Raw genomic sequence first — 20028 nt, 5'->3', positions numbered from 1 at the left:
TGCTAAAAGACTATTAAGTTGACGAGTCTCCTCCGGCAGGCCATTCCACAGTCTGGGAGCAGCAGAAGAGAAGGTCCTGATGAAGAAGTCAACAGTGAGGTGCATCAACTTGTATATGAAAAGCACCATCAAGCCTCCTGATGAAACATGTGCAGAAAGTCAGGCTTAGAAGCCAAATCTCTCTCTTTTGGGATCCCAATCCAGCCCTCTGGCATTCCCCTCCCCCACGGCCATTCCTCCTTCCCCTCTGCCTGCCGACTCTACCCCAGAATCACTGGTTGTTCCATTTCCTGGTTTTGTGCTGTTTTCCCCCACCCCCCTATTCTAAAAGATTAATTGCCTTTCCTAGGGCTTCGTTACAGGGACTGAGAGCTTTGAGCTAAAACAGGCTGGTATTTTATTATTTATTTATTTACAATATTTATATGCAGCTCCCTATTCAGAATTTCTGAGCGGTGGACAAAATAAAATAGAATAAAAACCGATTTAGAACTTGTTAAAAGTACATTTAAAAGAAACAAGGTGCAATGAAACCGCGGCCGGTCATTAAAGGAAGGCTTCCTGGAACAACAATGTTTTCAAGAGGCGCCAGAAGGACTACAAAGTTGGCGCTTGCCTGATCTCCAGAGGCAGGGAATTCCATAGGGCAGGGGCCACCACACTGAAGGCTCTTCCCCTGGTGGACTCCAGTCAGACGATAGGTCTATGTGGAACCACCAGGAGCATGCCCTCGGATGACCTCAGTGACTGGGCAGGTTGATGGGGGAGAAGGCGCTTTCTCATGTGTCTTGGTCCCAAGTTGTTTAGGGCTTTGTACACAAGTAGAACCCTAAACCTGGCCCGGTGGCGAATAGGCAGCCAGTGCAGTTCCCTCAGCAAAGGATTTACATGATGGAAAGGGGCAGCTCCGGACAACAGCCGAGCTGCAGCTTCCAAAGCTAGTATTTTTGCCTCATACCTTTGCCTCTGGCCCCTCCCACTGAGGGCGTCTCCAAAACAGTGTTCGTCCTTTGAGCTGGAAGAAGTTCAACTCGCGTGTGATAACATTTAGACGTGCTACTAAGAAGCAGTGCTGATTATTATTATTATTATTATTTATTTATATAGCACCATCAATGTACATGGTGCTGTACAGAGTAAAACAGTAAATAGCAAGACCCTGCCGCATAGGCTTACATTCTAATAAAATCATAATAAAACAATAAGGAGGGGAAGAGAATGCAAACAGGCACTGGGTAGGGTAAAACTAACAGTATAAAGTCAGAACAAAATCAAGTTTTAAAAGCTTTAGGAAAAAGAAAAGTTTTTAGCTGAGCTTTAAAAGCTGCGGTTGAACTTGTAGTTCTCAAATGTTCTGGAAGAGCGTTCCAGGCATAAGGGGCAGCAAAAGAAAATGGACGAAGCCGAGCAAGGGAAGTAGAGACCCTTGGGCAGGCGAGAAACATGGCATCAGAGGAGCGAAGAGCACGAGCGGGGCAATAGTGTGAGATGAGAGAGGAGAGATAGGAAGGAGCTAGACAGTGAAAAGCTTTGTAGGTCAACAGGAGAAGTTTATATTGGATTCTGAAGTGAATTGGAAGCCAATGAAGAGATAGCCCTGTTCCTTCACCAGTTTGCTAAATTAAGGGAGTGGTGGTTAAAGGCCTGCTTCTTTTTAGCTGCCTTCCCCAACCCCGCACCCTCCAGGTGTGTTGGACCGTAACTCCCATCACTCTGAGCCAGCATGCCTGGGAATGATGGGAGTTGTAAGACAACCGGTCTGGAGGGTGTCAGCCTTGGGAAGGCTGCTGCATCGGATCAATGGCTTGGAGCGGATTGGTTGCAGACTGTACCAAAGTTTGCGTGTGAGGGGCAGATTGGCACCCGGACGTACCCTGCATCCCCACAGCAATGGCAGCCCATGGGATACCATGCGTCAGAACGTTGCCCTCCACCCATAACATCCCTGCCGTTCCTTTCCCAGGATGAAGCGGCCTGTGTGTGTCCTTGCTGACAGTTCTGGCTGAGCTGGTTCAAACGATAACAATGGGCCACTTGTCAGGTGAAGAAGAGGAGGTCAGTGGCGGTCAGCCACGCACCTGTTATTTTTTTCCCTTCCGCCATGGGCTTTCCCAAGGGACTGCCATGGATGCCTCAGTTCCTGGCAGATGGATGATCCACACCCACAGTAATCAATCACTACAGCAGCCGTAGGAGGCTAAGGAGAGACATGACAGAGATGTCCATAATCATGCATGGTGTGGAGAATGTGGATAGAGAGACAATTTTCTCCCTCTCTCAAAATACTAGAACCCGGGGTCATCCCATGAAGCTGATTAGTGGCAGATTCATGACTGTACTCAATGCTAGGTGTCACCAGAACTTGGATAACTTTGGCTAGGCTCATGTTTGGTCCAAGAACAGATGGTCCTATTTTCACCTGTGAAACGTTAGACGGTGTAAGTATCTCAGGTGTGAATGTAGCCAGAGTTGGCCTTACCATGGAATAACCTGTAGCAGTCGCTTTTGGGTGGCAAATTCCTGTGTAAGAGATCATTTTGTGCATGCGGCCTCCAAGCTGATTGGTGGGAGATCCAGGACAAATAAAAGGAAGCACTTCTTCACCCAGCGCATAGTTAAACGATGGGACTCACTACCACAAGATGTAGCGATGGCCACCAATTTGGATGGCTTTAAAAGGGGGTTGGATAAATTCCTGGAGGAGAAGGCTAGATGGAGGGGAACGTACAATCGAATTAGAATCGTTGGTTGGAGTATTGTGTCCAGTTCTGGGCTCAACAATTCAAGAAGGATGCAGACAAGCTGGAGCGTGTTCAGAGGAGGGCAACCAGGATGATCAGGGGTCTGGAAACAAAGCCCTATGAAGAGAGACTGAAAGAACTGGGCATGTTTAGCCTGGAGAAGAGAAGATTGAGGGGAGACATGATAGCAGTCTTCAAATACTTAAAAGGTTGTCACACAGAGGAGGGCCAGGATCTCTTCTTGATCCTCCCAGAGTGCAGGACACGGAATAACGGGCTCAAGTTAAAGGAAGCCAGATTCCAGCTGGTCATCAGGAAAAACTTCCTGACTGTTAGAGCAGTGTGACGGTGGAATCAGTTCCCTAGGGAGGTTGTGGGCTCTCCCACACTAGAGGCCTTCAAGAGGCAGCTGGACAACCACCTGTCAGGGATGCTTTAGGGTGGATTCCTGCATTGAGCAGGGGGTCAGACTAGATGGCCTTATAGGACCCTTCCAACTCTGCTATTCTATGATTCTATGAAATGGTTGCTTGCTCAGTTTTGGGTGGGGGATACTTTTAGGCTCTTTAAAACGGTATATGGCAGGACGTTGACCTCAGGCCTGTGTGAGTCTGGTATTTGGGGTATTCTGGGCCTATCCCTGTTGCCTTTGGCTCTGCTCACCTCTGGAATGTGACATAAGAGAGCTTCCTCCAAATTGAATTCAGCCCTCCGGTTGAAAGAGGTTCAATACCTTAACGTGCCTTTTTCTACGCTGTTCCCCCCGTGTGCATTGGCTTGATCCAGAGAACACTGTCACACCGAAGGATAATCACGTTTCATTGGCAAAAATGAAGGGTAATCATGTCCCAGTTGTTCATGTATTACTTTGGAAAGAGTGAATTTGGTCACTTTGTATTAAAATGTGTACCCAACGAATTTTGACCCCATTCCTACTCAAGGGTGCACTATCCGTGGTTTTGGGGTTGTGTTGCTGAACTGACACCTGACCGAAATCTCCACGAGCCCTTGAAGCCTTTCAGTGATGAGTTTGCCCAGAAAATGGTCTGAAATTATATAACATAATAATAATAATAATAATAATAATAATAATAATAATAATAATAATAATAATAATAATGTCTTACCCTTTGGATCGAGGCTGGGAACAACATTAAATACAACAAATCAACATATCTTAAAAATTCTTGATTTCAAATTCATCTGGGTAGGCCTGCTGAAAAAGGCTAGTCTGTCTTAAATTCAGAGAAAGAGTTAATTTTACAACTCTCCTCCAGCAGGCCATTCCATAGTCTGGGAGCGGCAGAAGAGAAGGTCCTCTGGGTAACAGTTATCAGCCTAAGTTTGACTGACTGGAGTAAGTTCTCCCCAGAGGACCTGAGTGTGCGGGGCAGATTGTATGGGAGCAGGAGAAGTAACCTGGACCCAAACCATGTAGGGCTTTAAAGGTAATGACCAACACTTTGTACTTTGCCCGGAAACTAATTGGCAGCCAGTGGAGAGATTTTTAATGTTGGGGTAATATGCTCACCCCAGATGTACTGGTGACCAACCCGGTTGCCATATTTTGAACTAGTTGAAGTTTCCGAACTAGGTACAATGGTAGCCCTGTGTACAGTACATTACAGAAGTTGAGCCTTGAGGTTACCAGCGCATGCACTACCATCTTTAGGTCTTCCGACTCTAGAAAACAGTGCATACCCTGCTTGCAGGGACTTCTCAAAAGCATCTGGTTGGCGACTGTGGGAAACAGGAGGCTAGACTAGATGGACTTTTGGCCTGGTCCACCAGAATTCTACTGATGTTCTTATGTCTCAGCCGGATTAATGATTGGATTTAGCCCTGTGTACGTTGCTCTGAGCTTCCCAAAGGAAGGCAAGGACTTTCATGTCATAATTATTAGTCACCGATTTCAACTCTCTTCCAGCAATGCTTTGTTCTTCTTAGTGGTGAATCGGTGGCTCTGACCGGGAGATGGCATTCTCTTTGCAGGCCCAATGATGAGTATTTAACGACACTTGTGTCCAACTCCTTCCGATGGCTTTTTGATTTGTGCTTCAAACAATGGAGGAAGTTCCCCAATGCCAACAGACGAGAGAAATTTATGGCCCTCTGGAGGGAGGTTGTGTTTCACCGGTGGATAGAAGGGAAGGAGAGAGGTAGACCTGGCTTCGGGCCTTGTTCTGAGGAGGCCACGTCCCGAAAACAAATGTTACGTTGGATTTTAAAAAGTGCTGCAATGCTAGGCTTAAAAACAGGAAAGGAGAGGCACGGAGAGGGGCGTGTGCATCCGTACGGACGCGAGGCTGGTTGAGTGCAAAGAGGGCCCAAGAGAATGTGCAGGCAGGGGAAACTGCAAAGGGGGGAGTTGTGTAGTAGTGGAAAAAAAACCCAAGCTACTGTGTTTGCAGGTAGCCATGAGACAAAGAGGGAAGCAAGCTGGTAAATGGCCTCTCTGCGGATGGGAAACCTGTCCGCATAGATAGAGGCCTTATTGTATAGTGTTTATCTGAGACAGGTAATTAATAAGCTGTCAAGTGGAACTATCCCATCGCTCTTCTACAGGAACAAAAGAGCAAACAACAAATCACGTGAGCGGGCATACATTCCCAATTTTGTCTGTGTGTCCCATCCCCCGTCCCCCATCTGATAGAGGCTGTGTTTAACTCTGTCATTACGAGCAGAGCTGTATGGTGCCAGAAGTTGCTGGAATTTCATCTTTCGGGGTTTTCCTACATTTCTGCTTGTGGTCTCTGTATAAATGGGGAAATTTAGCAGCTTGCTCCATCTCTAAGAAGAACCTAGAAAGGGCTGTGCTGTCCAAAGGGTCTGATCCATCATAAGCCCACAAACATGAGCAACAGCATTGTTCACTGGTATTATTCTGTCTACTGTGAATTTGTCTAACACCCCTTTAAAACTGGGCAGGACAAAGAAGGTAGATCTCTGGAGGGTTTGGACTGCAACTCCCTGAAGCCAATGGTCAGGAATAAGAACCTAAGAACGTAAGAAGAGCTCTGCTGGATCAGACCAAGGGTCCATCAAGTCCAGCACTCTGATCACACAGTGGCCAACCAGCTGTTGACCAAGGACCCATAAGCAGGACGCGAGTGCAACAACACCCTCCCACCCATGTTCCCCAGCAACGAGTGTATACATGCGTAGGCTTGCAATGTGTATGTATTATATCTCTATAAATTGACAACAAACTAAAGGCTGGCTTCTGTGGCCTTCATAAACTATGAAAATTAATACAATTGGAATATTGATTGCTTGTTTGGACTGCACAGATCTGGCTTTTCTCTGCATTACAGTCTCCCTCAGGGCAGCTGAAGACAACAAAAACAAGACCCACTGTGCCAAGTTAAGGTGATAAAAACTGATAAGCAATAAAGCGGCAGATAAGGGAAAGGCAAGAGATATTAAGATTGAGGGCAGGCGCTGTTAGTGTCCTAACCCCGGATGCCCACTTGAAAAGCAGCGTGAGCAGTGAGGACGGCTTGCGGGTCTCCGGGAAGGGTTGGGTTGGCCACCACGGGAAACAGGATCCTGGATAAATAACCAGACCTGTTGGCTGTCAGCAGTTAGCTCCCGGAAAGCAGACTGAACAGCCGGCCACGTGGGTCATGTACCTGGTCACAGTCCTCCATACGAGAGTGAGGCGTAGTGCAGTCCTGTCTAATTATAATCATTCTTTCTACATTTGCAGCTAGACATATAATTTAGCATAAGCAAATGGTATGGAAATTAGTGCCCCCCTCCCTGGGGTTTGGGGAAAATTAATCACCTTCATTTCGTCTCGCAGCCGTCTCGCAACACACTTCAGAAACCCCCTTTAAGAGGTGTCATTCCAAAACATGCAATCTTCCGCCTACTATTTTTTCTGCTGCCTGGATAATCTGGGCCCAGTCTAACAGTGATCATAGAATAGCAGAGTTGGAAGCGGCCTACAAGGCCATTGAGTCCAACCCCCTGCTCAATGCAGGAATCCACCCTAAAGCATCCCTGACAGATGGTTGTCCAGCTGCCTCTTGAAGGCCTCTAGTGTGGGAGAGCCCACAACCTCACCAGGCAACTGATTCCATTGTCGTACAGCTCTAACAGTCAGGAAGTTTTTCCTGATGTCCAGCTGGAATCTGGCTTCCTTTAACTTGAGCCCGTTATTCCGTGTCCTGCACTCTGGGAGGATCGAGAAGAGATCCTGGCCCTCCTCTGTGTGACAACCTTTTAAGTATTTGAAGACTGCTATCATGTCTCCCCTCCATCTTCTCTTCTCCAGGCTAAACATGCCCAGTTCTTCCAGTCTCTCTTCATAGGGCTTTGTTTCCAGACACCTGAAATCCTCTTCCAAGAACCGGGAGGATGGATGAGAAAACTACCTGGGCCCAAAGTTCTTCAGTTTCCTTCCCTGACCTTCAAAGTCTGAAATGATGCTTAGAAACATTAATTCCTGTCAGGAGATTTCTTTGTGAGACCTTTTCTATCCGGGCTTCTTCAGTACTACAGTTGTTTAGGCTCACCTTTGTACAGGAGTACTGGAACTCAGGCCTGTGGGCTAAATGCCCTGGCTGGAATTCCAACATCCCTATACTCTGGGGTTTATCGTATGGCCATACGTCCTTTCCCCGACTAGCACTTCTTTGGTCATTTCCTTTCCTCCCTCCCTCCCATCCCCATTTTTAAAGCTGAAATACCTCCCCTAAGTCTTAGTAAGAACTTTATGCTAAAATATGCTGGTAGCTTCAGTATTTTGACCCGATCCTTTTCTGCCTTCGGCGCCACGCAGCACTGGGAAGCAGCCCTGACTGCTTTTCCAAAAATAAATTCAATCCTCGGGCTGAAAGGGGTTCAGTGTCTCCTACTTTAGTATTTAAATTGGTAGTCTTTATTTTGAACAACAAATAAATAATAAAACCCCAGACCAAATGAAGCAAACTTTTTTTTTTTAAAGGGCACAAGCGCAAACAGTGGGCCTTTTCAGACAACACGCTAAGCCGTGGTAAGGATGCAAACCCTTTTGCAGCAAATGGTTAGTGAGCACATTTAAACTGTGACCCTGTTCAGACGACACACTAAGCCATTGTGGTTAAGCATTTTGGCTAAACATTATGGCTTAGAGCAGCCTTCCTCAACCTGGGGTGCTCCAGATGTGTTGGACTACAACTCCCAGAATGCCCCAGCCAGCTCTGCTGGCTGGGGCATTCTGGGAGGTGCAGTCAGTGTGGTGTAGTGGCTATGGTGTTGGACTGGGAGTTAGGAGATCCAAGTTCTAGTCCCCACTCGGCCATGGAAACTCACTGGGTGACTTTGAGCCAGTCACAGCTTCTCAGCCCAACCTACCTCACACAGTTGTTGTTGTGAGGATAAAATGGAGAGGAGGAGGATTATGTACACCACCATGGGTTCCTTGGAGGAAAAAAAGGTGGGATATAAATGAAGATAAATAAATAAAAATAAATAAACACACTCACTAACCATTTGCTGCAAAAGGGTTCGCGGCCTAACCATGGCTTAGCATGTTGTCTGGACAGGCCCTGAGTTTATATAGTCACCATGATTAGGAATGGTTCCCATGACACGATAAGTCATGGTTCACACAACACCCTAATCCGTCATGTTTAGCTCAAAATGCTTCACCATCGTGGCTTAGCATGTCGTCTGAACAGGGTCACAGTCTAAACTCCAGTAAGTGTAGGACTCATCTACACCAAGCAGGATATTCCACTATGAAAGTGGTAAATAAAAGGCAGGAGCCATACTACTGCTTTATAGTGGTATTGAAGTGCACTGACAACTCTTGGGGCCCATTGACACTTACATATCCCTCTTTCATACCACTATATACTGCTTGGTGTGGCTCCTGCCTTTTATATACCGCTTTCATAGTGGAATATCCTGCTTGGTGTAGATAAGCCCATTACTTGGATAGGGCATTCTGCCTTCACATGCTTTGGATTTTGAGTCAAAGCCCCAAAGCCAACAGCCCCTGACTCTTCCCTGTACTCACACCCTCAGGTCTTGTGGGTGAGGAGTGAGCTTTCCATCTACGACCCATCACTTGACAGCTGCTTGGGATGTGTCTTGCATTCCTTTTGATGGAGGGAGGATTCTCATGAAAGCCTTCGATTTGTCCTTGTTAAAGGCATCTAATTATTAACTCACTAGGCCTTGAGTGACGCCGACATACTTTCCCACCTGCTGAGCTTTCCAGAAGTTCCTCCACACCCCTTGAAAAGGCAGGATAAAGCTAAACAAAAGAGTCATCCCTACGAGTAACATCTGAGGGGAAGTGGTGGTGTTATGGTTTAATCGTGGTGATGGCACGGCAAAGTCCAGGAGAACCGGTGTCGCATCAGCCTCAACAAGGTTATGGTTTATTCTGACAGTCAGTAGTAGTTTCTTTTCATCAAGGAGCTGGGTGTGGTGGCCCCTCAAAGATTCCAACTAGTCTGAGTTCTGTCTGAACTGAGCGGCTAGGAAGAAGTGGTGAACAGAGAGCACCTCACCAGCCAATCACAACTCTTGGATTGAAGGCATTGGATTAGGTCTGCGAATGGCAGCCCAAGGCTCATATGCCTGGCCAGAGCTACTCTGACATCAAAGCCAGTGGGTGGGGCTTTTACGCCTAGCCAGGGCCACTGTGACATCAGAGCAATCAGCCAATAAGAGAAAGGCAGACATGGATGCGAGAGCAAATGACTGCAAGCATGCAGGAAGATTTGACGGTGTTCATGTGCCTTTCTACAGGCAGGGCCTTAACTAGAAGTTACGTAACTGAGGAACAAGAGCTTAAATGGATAGCCACAAACATTCACATGAGAAAAACGAAACAAAAATCCCCCCACATCCCTCGAATTTGGCACCTGTGCACAGGGAAGGAAGCATCCCATTTCACCCCTCCTGCGCTATTAGAAATCTGATGCCCTTCAAGCAGATCTTCTTTCTTTTTGGCTGCTGCCTTGTTTCAGAGGCCTAATCCAGTAGGGGAGCTGAACGCTTCACCTCCAATAACCTGCAGCAGCCAGCACCATTCAGCAGGTAATCTTAGAACCCTGCATATCCAATTGGGAACACTAATTTCACAGAAGGGGCCATTTCCTTGTTGTTTTAAGCTTCTGGTTGACAACCCCTAAACACGAAATGTGGTTAAGTGCACCATCGGAGTTTTGCCCTGGGGCCAGGTGAGAACAGAAGTTTGGGATTTAGCTGTATGCCACTTTAGATCGAGCTGCTGTTACAGACACAGGAGCAGACTGGCCTGTCTTTTTCTGGTCAGTTGGCAACCTTGTAAAACAGCTGATGGAGCTATCTACCAAGAGTAAAGGTTTAGGGAGAAACACCCCCCCCCCACACACACACAATTTTTCCTAAAGGGCGCACACACACAATGTTTAACTAACTTTTTTCCTTACGTGCCAAATTCATATCGTGCCAACGTCAGGTCTATTTCTCCCTTGGGAGAAATTCAGATCCTGCTGTTTATCCAGAGTGTTTTTCAAACTTCCTTGCTTATAAGCCTGTTTTAAACACAGACATGATGTTTACCTGGGAATGCTCCAACATTTGTCTCCCTCCTGAATCAGGGTGATGTGGGAGGAAGACTGGAGGAGAATCTCATCTTCTTTTGGTAGCTGGCTAACTTTGAAATATTTTGCTGCTAAAATAACAGCTACCTGGAATGCTCCCTTACTTTCAATGGGGTGCTTGTGCCAGCAATAAGCATGCTTAAAATTCACTTGAGAAGCATTATCTAGGACAGGTGCTGATTTTTTATCTACAAATGATAAAAAAAGAAATGCTGAAAATACACTACAGTGTTTTATTAAAAACTAATAGACACAGGATTGCATTCCATGACCTGGACCTAAGTTGAAGCAAGAAAGAAACTTATCAGCTTCAGCACTAGGGGAGTCATCAGACAAGCGTTTTGTCACATGCTCACTACTGGCCACTTACGGATGTTGGCCAGTAGACAACGATGTCTGCCTCCTTCTGCTCATTTTACCTTTAGACAACGATGTCTGCCTCCTTCTGCCCATTTTACCATTGCAAAATAGATTCCTTTTAATCTGACTTTTTTTTAAAAAAAATGGAATGTGCCGCGATCTGCTGTGTGCAGGAAAAGTGGCGCGATAGAAATGGCCCCTGGAATGGGCCACGTGGTCTTTGTTTACTTCCTCTTTCCACTCTGGGTGGAAAGAGGAAGTAATGACGGACGGAAGCGGGGGCGGAGAAGCAACGGTAAAGAAACACGATTTCCTCCCGTGCGATGACGCTCTACGTCAGCTGTCTGATGCATTTGTCCAAGTCAGTGGCTGCCTATATGAAAGCTCATGCAATTCAGTCATTTAGGACGTGTGCCGCTTGGGCCTTTTTTCCTGCCTACTTGGGGCTCCTTACCATGAAGACAAGCTTCCATACAGAGGAGCTAAATGCTCCCTCTTTCCTGTAACACTCTTCTGGATGCCATGTGAGCTTTTTGCCAGTGCGATATCTGGAGATGTGTTTCAGAAACGTGATGTATCTAAACCCCTTTGTCCATGTATAGTAAGATGCGTCAGCGTGCACTTGGTGAGCTGTCTTTGGCCTCTGATGTGCCGATGCTCTCTCTCTCTCTTTTGGCCTCAGGATCACATATTTTGTGTCTCAAGGACCAAGATGACAATCGCGCACACCCGTTCTCCAACACACTCCTTGTGGGCGCTTGAACAGGCCCCTTATTGTTTGAAACCTTCTTTCAGCATAGGTCCTTCTATCCTTCAAGTCATTCTTTTCTTCCTCTTCTCTTAAGTAAACATTGCTAATGCCTTTGGGATTGTGCAATGCACCTCCAACCTCTCAATGCTCTCCTACAGAAAGCCGACATCTGCGGAGGCGTCTGCCACTGGCATCAATCCTTCCCCTGGCATATCCCAAGAGGAAAGGAAAACAAAATCAGTAATCCCTCGTCCATGGAACCAGGAACAGGAAGTTATGTGTTTGCATACTGTCTGTGCCAACCTGACGGGGAATCCAAAACCCATCCTCTGCTTGTGAGCTAGCAGTGCCCTGGCAAACATGCAAGTCTCCCCTCCCGCACCAGACATACTTTGAGGTGGAATGGCAGCCAATTGCTTTCCCCACCACTGAGCTGTAGAGTGGCCATTTAAGGAAATGCATCGCCCATCCCGAAAAGGACACCCACGTGCATAAACCGTACCTGTGCTAATTTTAGAAGAAGCGGCACATTTAGAAACGATGGCTTGAATTTAAAAATAAATGCCATACACCTCGCCATAGTGGGGGAGAGGGTGTGCAAATGACTCGTGTGTCCTGCTCAATGTGCCATCTAGGTGATGACTGTGAATGAGCAACTTGAAGGCTCCCGCTCTCCTTTCTGGTAGTTCTTTATCCTTACACCAGATCTGGACTGGGCAACCCTTCAAAGAGGGGATACCTTCCAATGGAGGATGGTCCTCTCACTGTCCTTCAAATACAAGACTTTCCTTTTTAAAGAGGACACATGGCCACCTTACTTTGCTGTCACATGTAATACTGCTACTATAGCATTGCTGTCGCCCATCTGTGTCCCTAATATCCACCTTCAATTATCACTACCACTTTCCAACCTAGGCATCCGACCACCTTGGGGACATCAAGAACAGTGTAACCATGCTCCTCCATTGTGCTGCCCATGTCCCACCTATAACTCTGCTCCCTTTTAGCTGTTCCACTGGTGTACCTTCACCGGCACAACAGCTCTGCTGACACAGTGTTCCACCCAGGGTGTCTGGCATGGTTCTACTTGAATATTTTCATGGATGTGGCCATCTTGTGTTCTATCAGCACAGCAGAGCCTCCACCCAATCTTAAAGCTCCTCAGCCAGCAGATAGAGCGCTTGCTACTGGCTCAAATATAAATGTCATGAATGAATGGATGATAATGAATCTCGACTCTCGGATTGTGCCCTGAAATTGCTAGGAAACTTTAATAGGGTTAATGAAGAGTCTTGTGATACCTTAAAGACTAATAAAGTTAGAGTCTTGTGATACCTTAAAGACTAATAAAGGACTACAGCCCACATCATCAGATGCATGAAGTGTTATCTTGAGTTTCATGTGTTTGTGTATACACACATGATTGAGGGGTGGAGAGAGATAATGTAAACATTGAGGGCAGAAGAAATTGAAATGAAGGAAATACATGCAGTGATAATTGCCTTGTTTACAACGGTCATTCACAAAATAGTTGGGCGATAACTCAGACATCCTTGCATTGGTGAGCTGATTAACACAGGTAGTGTGATAAAAAAGATAGCAACAACCAACCTTTGTCCCTATTGAAGCCACAGGAGATAGAATTAAATCTCTGGATGAATTGTGGCTCAGCTGCTTCAGACCAAAGCTGTTTTTGACATTTCTTTGCCCAACAATGGTTACCTTAAGGCCAGTCCCAGAATGTCCTGGGTAGCTAGAGTGTTCTCCCTCTATTTTTTATAAATATTGCCATTTCTGATATCAAATTTCTGTCCTGTTGTTGTTTGCATAGAGACAGACCTGTTTGTCCTATGTAAAATGTAGAAGGGCATTGCTGGGAACTGTTGGCATATATCACATGGGAAGATGAGCAGGTATATGAATAAAAAGGATGCAGATAGTGACCCTTTTGCTTTGATCACAGAATCCAGTTTTGGTGGTTAAAGTTGAGACCAAAATGCTACAATGGGATGCGATTTGGATATGGAAAATCAAGATTTCAGGATGTGACTGTTCTGCTTCTCCGTTACAGCTTCCCTGCCAATTGTTTCCTGGGAAAACACAGCTGTCCAGGCGAGAGGGGGGGGGGAAGCCTGCTTAAGGCAGACAAAATGGCGCCCGTCCTCTCGTTCCATGGATAAAAGCTGAGACGACTGGCATCTTAATCTTACTTCACCAGGAGTGATGGGACAGTACCTATGTGCTGTAGCATAGCTTAGAGGGCACAGGGAAGGCTGAAATGTTCACACAGTTCCCCAACCCCAGCACCTTGTTGCTTCTTGCCACCTCCAGCATCTGCCGCCTGAGGCAGATGGCTCACTCTACCTAATGTTAGGGCTGGCCCTGTGTGGAAAAGTAGGGTGACCATATTTGGGAAACCAAAAAAGAGGACACCTAGTGTGTGTGTGGGGAAGCAGCTTTCTGAGTCCTGCAGAAAGTACGTTCTTCCCCCGCCACCTTAAAGAACCCGATTGGAGTGGAGGAGGGGAAAGGATTTCATTCTGCACCACCACCAACCACTCCAATGGGGGCCTTTTCTATAATGTCCACGAATGACCCACTTTCCCCTTTAAGACCTCAATTGGAGCTCGGGGTGGGGGAATGATGTGCCTCAAGAAAGCATGTCACTCCCTCCTGCCATGCTAATGGCAGCCTTAAAGGGGAAGGTGTGTCATTCCAGGACATTATTGAAAATTATAGAAAATCCCCCCTGACACCATGGAAAGAACAAAAACCAGGACAAATCCGGGGAAATCCTGACAGTTGGTCACCCTAGGTAAGGTGTTTCAGGTCTCAGAACCCACGTCAGAGTCTGTGATCTTCAGGCTTCTGGCTGCATCACTAAAATGACATCAAAACACCCCTGCGTTGGGTTAATTTTTCTACTAGGCATTACGGCCTTATAGAACCGGGGCTAAGGTTCCGGCGCAACTCGAAGACCTGCCATGGTGAGTCAGCAGGAAGGGGATGTCTATCTGCACTTGCTCAGAGGCACGCTGTCCTTCAGTCGGTCTGGAAGCAGGATATGGGGCGCTAGAGGTAAATCAGTACCGTTAGATACTGATTTATGTCATAATAGAAGACTGACATTGCAGGCAGAAACCTGGTTTCAAAAGGTTAAGCTCTGGAAGTTGATTTTTTAAAAAAAGGTAAAGGAAAAGAAAGAAGACAACATAACCATGAGAAGGAGAAATCACGTGGAAAATAGTAAAATTATCTGGAAAATGTATGTAAAAGCAAACACAATGCCTGGGCTAGGTTGAAACACTAGGAAGCAGATGGCCACATACCCACAGCCTTGAATCTGCGCACCAGGTCACCCAACATATGTGGCTGTGATTGAAGATGCAGACGTACCACCCACTGCCAGTCAAAGGGGAGAGAGAGGAAGAGGAAGAGGAAGAGGAAGGAGAAACAGCAACAACATCATCAACGTAAGAAGTGCCATATTAGATCAAACCAAGGGTCCATCTAGTCCAGCACATTGTTCACACAGTGGCCAACCAGCTGTTCAACAGGGATCGACAAGGCAGGTACAAAAGCACCCCCCCACCCATGTTCCCCAGCAACTGGTGCACACAGGCTAACTGCCTCGAATACTGGAGGAGGCACTTAGCCTTCAGGACTAGCAACCATTTGTAGCCTTCTCCTCCAGGAATTTATCCAACCCCCTTTTAAAACCATCCAAATTGGTGGCCATCACAACATCTTGTGGTAGTGAATTCCATAATTTCACCATGTGCTGTGTGAAGAAGTCCTTCCTTTCATTTGTCCTGGATCTCCCACCAATCAGCTTCATGGGATGACCCCGGGTTCTAGTATTTTGAGAGAAGGAGAAAAACACCTCACCACATTCTCCACACTATGCATCATTTTGTGCACCTCTGTCATGTCTCCCCTTAGCCTCCTTTTTTTCCCAAGCTAAACAATCCCAGTTGATGTAACCTTCCCTCATAAGGGAGATGCTCCAGCCCCTTGATCATTTTAGAAGAAGAAGAAGAAAAAAACAGCAAATGTAGGACATGATCCAGCTAAAGTTACACCCATCAGCAGTGCAGCACCAGATGTTTGAGAGCCTTCGGACAAGACAGCCTCATTGAACGCCCTTCCTCAAGGGTCTACCTTTTCACCGCCAGTATCGCTAGCTTCTATGGCTTCTCGTCTTCTTTTTCGTCATGGCTACTACTTGAGAGCAAGTAGTCGGTGGCATTTACTCCTCCTCCTTCTCACCACCACCTGCACTGAGTGAGAGGCAGGTGAACATGCAGGTTGAAATGGGGGAGGGGCGCTTCAGGGGGCTCTCATCAATGGCCCCCTGCTGGGGTGGGGGCCCTTGGTAGGGGCCCAACTCTGCCTACCTTAGCTTGTGGAAAAAAGGGAGAGACATGATAGAGTTGTACAAAATTATGCATGGTTGCAGAATGTGGATAGGGAGACATTTCTCTCTCTCAAAATACTAGAACCCAATGGAGTCATCCCACGGAGCTGATTTCAGGGAGATTCAGGACAAATAAAAGGAAGTGCTTCTTCACACAGCACATAGTTAAACTATGGAATTTGCAACCACGAGATGTAGTGATGGCCACCAATTTGGATGGCTTTAAAAGGGGATTGGATAAATTCCTGGAAGAGAAGGCTATCAATGGCTACTAGCCCTGTGCTATCTCTAGTATCGGAGGCAGCAAGCCTATATACACCAGTTGCTGGGGAACATGGGTGGGAGGGTGCTGTTGCACGGTGTCCTGCTTGTTCATCCCTGGTCAACAGTTGGTTGGCCACTGTGCGAACAGACTGCTGGACTAGATGGATCCTTGGTCTGATCCAGCATGGCTCGTCTTGTGTACTCTTGATGGCATCCATGCCAGTAAGGACATAAGGAGAGCCCTGCTGGATCTGACCAAAGATCTAATCCAGCATTGTGTTTATCACAGTGAACAACAAGATGCCTGTGGGAAGTCTAAAGGCAGGGGTTGAAATCAGCAGCTCTCTCCAGCTGTTGTTACCCATGACGGCTATTTCTACCTCTAAGGATAGATGTCCCGGTGAACCATCATGACTACAGTATCCCGTTAGACTTCTCCATGAATTTGTCTTCAACTCCCCTTTTGAAGGCATCTAAGGCAGGGCTGGGGAGAATTTAGGCTCATGGGACCTACTTTGTTTTTTCCCACTAGGACCTCAAGATCCACCAGTTGGAGCCAAGTGAAAAATGAGGTTATGGAAGCAGGTGTGTGTGGTGGTATGGAGAACCACACAATCCTAGAATTAATGAACAAGAATGCATCTGAACGCAAGCTCAGCCCATGAATTTGTTTTTAATACTAGCATTGAATGCACAAAAATTCACTCCTGGTTTCTTGCCCAAGCTGTCTTCCATCTCAGCAGCCTAATTTAGAAAAGTGTGTGTGGTTGGGAGTCATAAATCCTTAGCTATCTACTGCAAACCATCATGAGATCTACAAAAAAGAGTTCAATCTGCTTTCTGCCCTACCTACACCACTTTCTCTGCCAATGAATGCCATAGATTCATTATCCATCACCAGACATTTCTTCCCTTTGAGCGCCATCAGACGAGCGTTTTATTTCACGCTCGTTACTGGACACTCACGGATTTTCATGGGTTCCTGTCATGAAGACATCTGCCTCCTGCACGCTTCCCATCCCTTCTAGCCTTCTTCGCATCACAGCCTCCGACCACTAAGTCCGACTAATTTTTAAAGACGGAAGTTGCACATTGTTTACTTCCTCTTTCAAAAGAAGAAGTAATGAGGAACAAACACGTGGGCAGAGAAACAACGGTAAGCAAACATGATTCCCCCCGTGTGATGACACTTTCTAACATTTTAAGAGATGGAGTGGGGAAATCTGTCCACTTGGTCTGCACCATGCTTATTTCCCCCTCTAATCCTCTGTTACGTCTCTCTCTCCCATTTATTCTTTAAACTCCAAAGAGTTTTCTCATCAGCATGGTGCTTAAGGCTCACGTTGCCCTTTTCTGCATCTTTTGTCTGAGATAGATATTAGGGATGGGATGACCAGAGTAATTGTGTATTATTGATTTCAAAGGATACGAGGTTGATTTGTTGTTGTTTTCCAACCTTCCTCAGCAAGAAGCCCTCCAAACATGTTGGACTACAATTCCTATCATCTGTAGCCAGTACGGCCAATGCTGATTGGAATTGATGAAAGTTGCAATCCAAACACATCTGAAGGTCAAGAGGCTGTTCTATTAACTATTCTTCTTTATTTTTCTAAAGTATAACCACTCCTTTCTTTAAAAGTTTTCTCTGAAACAGTCTAAAGTGAAAACTGATTAAAACAATACAAGGATAAAATGCTTACATATGTACGTTATTGCTCATTTAGCCAAAAACTGCTACAATCCCTGGGAAAAAAAAGCAAAGCCATAAAATGTCACAAAAAATGTAAAGTGCTTAAGGGTGCAATCCTATGCATGGGGCATTTTGGGAGTTGTAGGACTTTTTTTCTGTCTAAATGTGCATAGGATTGTGTCTTTAATTGTTTGAAATATTTCTTGGCCACCTTTCAGGGCAGAAAGTAACCTTCCCAATGCAGCATGCAATAATAAAACACATAATAAAAACCAATATGGCCTTAATAAGCAATAAAAACACAGCAAAAACAGTAAAAACATCATAAAACAGTGATTAAAACCGCCCAATAAAAACTGCAACCACAACAAACTTATCAGGGTAAGGCCAAAGCAAAATAATATGTTTTCAGGGTCTCCTTAAAAGCCTGCAATGATGGGCCCAATATCCACTTACCCTGGAGTAAATCCCCATTGACCTCAGTGGATTTACTTAGGATCAGACATGGCTAGGATTGTGCTGTGTTGGGCTACAGTCCTAAGGCTCATCTACACAAAGCAGGATATTCCACTATGAAAGAGGTATGAAAGTGGTATATAAAAGGCAGGAGCCACACTACTGTTTTATAGTGGTATTGAAGTGCACTGACAACTGTTGGGGCCCATTGACCACATCATATACCTCTTTCATACCGCTTTCATAGTGCTATATCCCACTTGGTGTAGATGTGTCATGGGCCCCAACACTTGTCAGTGCACTTCAGTACCACTATAAAGCAGTAGTGTAAATCCTGCAGTGCACTTCAATACCACTATAAAGCAGTAGTGTAGATCCTGCATTTTATATACCACTTTCATACCACTTTCATAGTGCAATATCTTGCTTGGTGTAGATGAGCCCCTAGGCATATACTTATATGGGAGTAAATGCCATGGGATACAATGGGACTTCCTTCCAAGTCACCTTCATAGGATAGAGAGCCAGTGTGGTGTAGTGGCTAAAGTGTTGGACTGGGAGACAGGAGATCCGGGTTCTTGTCCCCACTCAGCCATGGAAGCTCACTGGGTGACTTTGGGCCAGCCACAGACTCTCAGCCCATCCTACCTCACAGGGTTGTTGGTTTGAGGATAAAATGGAAAGGCGGAGGATTACGTACGCCGCCTTGGTGAGATATAAATGCAATAAAAAATAAATAGGATTGCACTGTAAGACCTCAGTGAACAAGGCAGTGTCTGGGCCATGGGTGTCACTTTTTCTATCACCTCTAGTTTTTCAGCGGCTTATGCAATGGAAATAGTGAACTGTGGTGACATCCTGGCTTACTCCAGTGAAGATTTGCTGGATCATCACTACCATGTTGCACAGGACTGCGAAATACCTGCTGCTGGTTGCTAAATATAGCACAGGACTCTGAAGTCGAGTATTAATACTCTCTGTACTGAAGTGGCAACCACACCACCCACACGTTTTTGGCTTGGAAAAGGCCTGGGTCATGGTCAAGTGCTTGCGCGGGCTCTCAGAGAAAGGGGGAAGAGTGACTGAGAGAAAGAGAAGAGGGGAGGGGAGAAGAAGAAGAGGGAGAAGGAAATAAGGGGATAAAAGAGGAGGGGAAAGGTGAAAGTGCGAGAGGGGACAGAAGAGAGAGAGAGAGAGAAGGAAAGAGGGAGAGAAGGAGGGGAGATTGAGGGAGAGCCAGAAGTGGTGAAAATGAGAGAGAAAGGAGTTATAGGAGAGAGAAGGGGGGTGGAAGGGTTGGGGTATATAGAAAGGCACAGAGAGAGGCCTCATCTACACCAAGGAAGATACTCCATCATGAAAGTGGTATATAAAAGGCAGGAGCCACACTACTGCTTTAATTAGTGGTAAAGTGCACTGACAACTGTTGGGGCCCATTGACATACCATATATGCCGCTTTCGTACCACTTTCATCGTGTTGTATCCTGCTTGGTCTAGATGTGTCAATGGGCCCCAACAGTTGTCAGTGCACTTCAGTACCACTATAAAGCAGCAGTGTGGCTCCTGCCTTTTATATACCACTTTCATAGTGGAATATTTTGCTTGGTGTAGATGAGCCCAGAGAGACAGCGAGAAGGAAGGAAGGAAAGAAAGAAAGAGATGGGGGGGGGGAAGTTGAGGTAGATAGAAAAGCACAGAGAGAGAGAGGAAGAAGAGGAAAGGAGTTGGGGTATATAGAAGGGGGGGAGGGAGGGAGAGAGAG

The sequence above is a fragment of the Elgaria multicarinata genome, chromosome 11, assembly GCF_023053635.1.
Source record: "Elgaria multicarinata webbii isolate HBS135686 ecotype San Diego chromosome 11, rElgMul1.1.pri, whole genome shotgun sequence".
Taxonomy (NCBI): domain Eukaryota; kingdom Metazoa; phylum Chordata; class Lepidosauria; order Squamata; family Anguidae; genus Elgaria; species Elgaria multicarinata.
Note: the sequence above shows the minus strand (reverse complement) of the source record.